Source organism: Erpetoichthys calabaricus, chromosome 7 (genome assembly GCF_900747795.2).
Source record: "Erpetoichthys calabaricus chromosome 7, fErpCal1.3, whole genome shotgun sequence".
In the NCBI taxonomy this organism is placed as follows: domain Eukaryota; kingdom Metazoa; phylum Chordata; class Cladistia; order Polypteriformes; family Polypteridae; genus Erpetoichthys; species Erpetoichthys calabaricus.
Window position 1 is genome coordinate 51230700 of NC_041400.2, and position 6000 is coordinate 51236699.

General features: G+C 37.0%; 1 protein-coding gene across 1 annotated transcript in view; it reads left to right on the forward strand.

Annotated features, from left to right (window-relative positions):
• fam172a (family with sequence similarity 172 member A) overlaps positions 1-6000 on the forward strand; it is a 744353-nt gene that overhangs the window by 395002 nt on the left and 343351 nt on the right. The gene's annotated exons all lie outside the window — the stretch shown is intronic.

Below are 6000 nucleotides of genomic sequence, written 5' to 3' on the forward strand. Positions count from 1 at the left end.
AAACCTCATCAAGGACTTTGTTAAATGGTGCGACTTAAACCACCTACAACTGAACACCAACAAAACCAAGGAACTGGTGGTGGATTTTAGGAGACCCAGGCCCCTCATGGACCCTGTGATCATCAGAGGTGACTGTGTGCAGAGGGTGCAGACCTATAAATACCTGGGAGTGCAGCTGGACGATAAATTGGACTGGACTGCCAATACTGATTCTCTGTGCAAGAAAGGACAGAGCCGCCTGTACTTCCTTAGAAGACTGGCATCCTTCAACATCTGCAGTAAGATGCTGCAGATGTTCTATCAGATGGTTGTGGTGAGTGCCCTCTTCTACGCAGTGGTGTGCTGGGGAGGCAGCATTAAGAAGAAGGATGCCTCACGCCTGGACAAACTGGTGAGGAAGGCAGGCTCTATTGTTGGCATAGAGCTGGACGGTTTGACATCCGTAGCAGATCAACGGGCACTCAGCAGGCTCCTATCAATTATGGAGAATCCACTACATCCATTAAACAGTGTCATCTCCAGACAGAGGAGCAGTTTCAGCGACAGACTGCTGTCACTGTCCTGCTCCACTGACAGAGTGAGAAGATCATTCCTCCCCCAAACTATGCGACTCTTCAATTCCACCAGAGGGGGTAAACGTTGAACATTATTCAAGTTATTGTCTGTTTTTTACCTGCATTTTTTATTACTCTTTAATTTTATATTTTTTGCTGCTGGAGTATGTGAATTTCCCCCTGGGATTAATAAAGTATCTATCTATCTATCTATCTATCTATCTATCTATCTATCTATCTGTCTGTCTGTCTGTCTGTCTGTCTGTCTGTCTGTCTGTCTGTCTGTCTGTCTGTCTGTCTGTCTGTCTGTCTGTCTGTCTGTCTGTCTGTCTGTCTATCTATCTATCTATCTATCTATCTATCTATCTATCTATCTATCTATCTATCTATCTATCTATCTATCTATCTATCTATCTATCTATCTATCTATCTATCTATCTATCTATCTATGCCCACAAACAAACAGCAAGTGAAAGCCACTGCAGTAAAGGCCTGGCAGACCATTACAATGGAGGAAACCCAGCATCTTCTGATGTCCATGACTTCAGGCTGTCATTGCCAGCAACGGGTTTTCAACCAAGTATTACAAATGAACATTTTATTTCCACTTATTTCATTTGTCCAATTACTTTTGAGCCCCTGATATGAAGGGATTGTGTTAAAAAATGCTTTAGTTGCCTCACATTTTTATGCAATCGTTTTGTTCACCCCACTGAATTAAAGCTGAAAGTCTGCACTTCAACTGCATCTGAGTTGTTTCATTTAAAATTCATTGTGGTAATGCACAGAACCAAAATTAGAAAAAAGTTGTCTCTGTCCAAATATTTATGGACCTAACTGTATACCACCTGGACCTGATGTACCAATCCCTACTTCACCTGACAGTCTTGATTCTGTATGAACTCACATAGATTGAGAATGTACTTCAGCTGACGATGAAGAATTTATCCCAACATGTTCAAGCAATGAGCCACAGCCATTCACTCAGGATGAACATAATGATTTAATAAGAGAAGTAAGCCTTCCCAAAGATGCTGAAGAGCTCTTGGGATCATAATTAAAAGCTAAAAACATTCTCCTGGTACCAAAATGGAGAAGAAGAGTTTTGCAGCATATCTTAAGTAAGTTGGATCCTTGGTTTAATGCACTGATATAAGTGGCCTAATGCTAAAACTTTGCGGAGATTACAATGTAGAAGAATTGAGACTAATTATACACTCATCTATAAGAAGCCTAAATGGAGTACTTCTTCATAATGGTAATAAATATGCATCAGTTTGTTCATTCTGTGCATCTCAAAGAAACCAACAACAACTTTGAAAATCGTTTTGAAAATTAAGTATGATGAGCCACATTGTTCCATACTTGGGGACCTGAAAATTATATGTATCTTACTGGGTCATTAGTCAGAGCATACAGAATTCACATTCTTTCTCTATGAGTGGAACAGAAGAGTCAAAAGATTTACAGTGTGTTCAGAAGGAATAGCCAGCTAGAAAAATGCTACAACTTGGTGGCCAAAAAACACCATCAAACCTAGCTTGGTGAATCCAGGTAAAGATCTGCTACAACTGTTTTATATTAGCTTAGTTTAATAAAGCAGTTTGTCGAAGCTCTGTCAAATTATTAGAAGAAGAGGCTTGGAAGAAGACTTGGAAGAGGCGGCTTTGGCATCATTCAGTTAAGTAATTTCTAAGTTTTTAGGAAATAAAAAAAGTTTCTTTTTAGGAAATAAAAAAGTTTAATATTATAAAGAAATTGGGAAACATTTATTAGTTAAGTTTAAGGAACTGAGTTGCTACCTGAACCTCAAAATTCAGTTTTTGGTTTTACATTTGGAATTTTTCCCTGACAATTTTGGAGAAGTGAGTGAAGAACAGGGTGAAAGATTCTATCAGGATATGCAGCACATGAAAAAAAAGCATGTATGAGAAAGCATTTTTAGGGTGCCTGCTTGAACATTTTTTTATTGAAACATCTCACTTTGTGCTCACTCTGAGTTTTTGAGCTTTTTGTATTTCATAGAATTCCCTTAGTCATGTCAGATTGCCCACGGGCAGAGTAAGAAAACAGCCCATACAAAGACACTTCCACCACAATGCTTAGCAGTAGGAATAAGGTTTTGCTTGTAGGATGCATTGACTCCCTGCCAATAACTGCCTTCTTGTTTTGAAAAGATAAATAAATTTTGGATTCTTCTGTCTAGAGACCTCACTCCCAGAACACTTCAGATTTGTCCAGGTGATCTTTGGCAAGTTTCAGATAGGCAGTGTTGTTCTTTATATGTTAATGCTGTATGTTTCGTAATTTTCTTGTATGTATCATTTATTTGTACTTATTATTGTTTGCTGTTCTGAGGACATGCAAATAAGAAACCATTGTGCTATGTACATAGGACAATAAACTTCACAAGACATTGGAATGGGTTTGTGAGAGGATGATCCTCTCAAACTAATCTGCTAGAAAGGTCACTACAATAGAAGATAAAAGCAGAGACTATTACATACCTTGCTTAGACTTTCAGAGGTCCTTTAGTGAAGTAGTACACTGTTAGTTTTGAAGCTGGAAGTCTTTGTTGTCAGAGATAGCTTACAAAACTGGATTTCATGTTGGTTAATAGGGTTAAGACAAAAAGTACAGATAATAGGTGCTGCACATGAGTTACAGTCATCATTAGAATCCTTAAATGATCTGTACTTTAACCCTTACACTTCAAAATTTATATTAATAATAACAATTAATTTTGATAAATACAATTGAGTTCATGTCTGTATCAGAGCACTTGCTGTATTATCGCTGTAATGCAATAACAGTAAAACTCCAGCATTAACCTGAACACTCAAACTATGTTAAACATTCAGTAAAACAGAGCAATTTAAACTTAACAATAAGCACGACAATATAAAAAAGTTAACTTTCATTAAAAATATACATGTAACATGAAAACCTATCCGTTTTCTTACATGCTCAAGTAATTCAGAGATTTAGGGATTAAAAAAAATCTAATAGCATTTAATTTACTTAATTCTTGTGAGTGTTGTGGTGTTATAGTGATTGTCAATGTTGTCTCACAGCTACAGTGGCTTGGATTTAAATTCTGCCTTACTTAATGTTTGTAATAGTTTTGAAAGTTCCCCCTGCTTGTGACTGAATGCCCCCAGTATTCACCTATATCTTAAGCAGATCAATCAGTACATGTACATTACAATAATTATTACATGATTGGTTACTGTGAATCAGGGATGCAAGTGTGGGTTTTGTATATATGAGTGTGTCTTCCGATGGTCTGACATCCTATCTAAGTTTAGTTCTGCCTTCTTGCTTGCTGTTGCCATTAAGCTCATTAAATGGATTGCATTTATTGATCCAATCTATTTTTTAACTTATTCTATCCAATATAAAGTTATTTTTATTGTCATTTAAACTTTTAGCATTTCATAAATACTGATTTTCTAAATTAAACAATTAAAGGTAACATTTTTTTTCTTGATACTTAAAAAGAGGAAAGGTTACCATAAACCTGCAAATGCTTAACATGATTTTTTATTCCTATACCTTAAAGTTCTTAATAGTTTTTAATCAGTAAACAATTAGACATATATAAAAGAAAGACATGTGTGAGTGTGTATATATAAGGAACAGTCCGCTCTGCTCACCCTCAAACACAGCTACTAGATGGTGTGCATGTGCACATTTCAATTTTTTCGGGCCTTGCATGCACATCACTTATTCAACACAAGCAGACAAACTCAGCTTTGTGGTACATGCACGTTGTACAGTACAATACCATGTGTTTGCCTGAGACAGGTTCCAGCCTGTCCCACTCAATTTGTGACACAGCTACATTTAACTACACATCTGTCTCGGACAAGATATGACCCGGTCCACTTAGCTGATGCCTCTGCAAGTTCACCAATATAGTAAAACTGCTAGGGAGTCTTCTGGTTGTTTTTTGTCTTAAAGACCACACGCAGCTAGTACTTAATAATTCTTAGGTCCATTTTGAAAAAAAAAATACTATACAGTGGATTCAGAAAGTATTCAGACTTTTACATTTATTTTTAAATGGAAAATTTTGCCATTTTTGGCCAGCAATCTACATTCTAAAACCCATAATTGCAAAGTGAAGATATTTTTCAGAAAGGTATGCACATTTATTAAAAATCAAAAGCTGAAATTTCTCATTCATATAATTATTCAAACCCTTAATTGAGTACTTTTTAGAAACCCCTTTGGCAGCAATTACAGCTTAAAATCTTGTTTGGTAAGTCACTGCAGGCTTTGCACACTTGGATTTGGGCAGTTTACAACATTCCTACTGGCAGATCTTCTCAAGCTCTGTTTGATTGGATGGGAAGTGTCTGTAAACTGCTATTGTCAGGTCTCTCCACAGATGTTCTCTGGGGTTAAAGTCTTGGCTTTGACCAGGCCACTCAAGGACAGCCAGAGACTTGTCTCAAAATCACTCCAGTGTTGTCTTGGGCTGTATGTTTTGGGTCATTGTCATGCTGAAGTTTGAGGTTAGGTGTGTGCGCACTGGAGCATGTTTTCTTCAAAGACCCCTCTGTATTCAAATGCATTCATCTCTCAATTCAGACCAGTTTTCCTGTCACTGGTTCTTTAAAACACCCCCAATAGTATGATGCTGCCACCACCATTCTTCACCATAGGGATGGTATTAGGCAGGTGATGAGCCTTCGCCTTGAATAGTGCTCAGAGTTGTGCCCAACAAGTCCATTTTTGTCAAGTCAGACCAAAGAATATTTTTCCACATGCTCTCATAGTCCTTTATGTGCCATCATATTCCTTTTACTCAAGAGTGGCTTACGCCTAGCCACTCAGTGCTACTGTTTCTCCTTCCAACAAGCTTTCCCATCTCTGCATGGGATTTCTAAAGCTCTGATGGAGTGACCATTGCTTTCTTGGACACCTCTCCTGACCAAAGCTCTTCTTTCCTTTTTACTCAATTTGGCCAGATAGACAACTCAAGGAAGAGTGCAGATGGTTCCAAACCTCTTCTGTTTCACAATTACTGAGGATGCTGTGCTTTTTTGAATACTCAAACCTTTAGAAATGGAGAGAATGCCTTGAATTTCATGGATTGATTTTTTTCCTGACATGCATTGTGAATTGTAGGAAGTATACAGAGGTGTTTACCTTTGTAAAAAATGTCCAATGAGTCCAATTTGACAGAAGGGGACCCCAGTTAAGTTCTAGATAAATATCACGAATAATAAAGAAAACAGCACACTGCTGACCACAGTTTGGAGTATTACAGCATAGGGTCTGAATACTTAAATATATGAGTTTTTTTTTTTTTTTTTAATTAATTTGCAAGTCTTTCTGAAAACATGTTTTCACTTTATTTTTTTAATTATTGAGCATTAATTGATGGGCAAAAATATAAAATTTCATTATTGAAAATTAAGTCTACAACACAATAAAG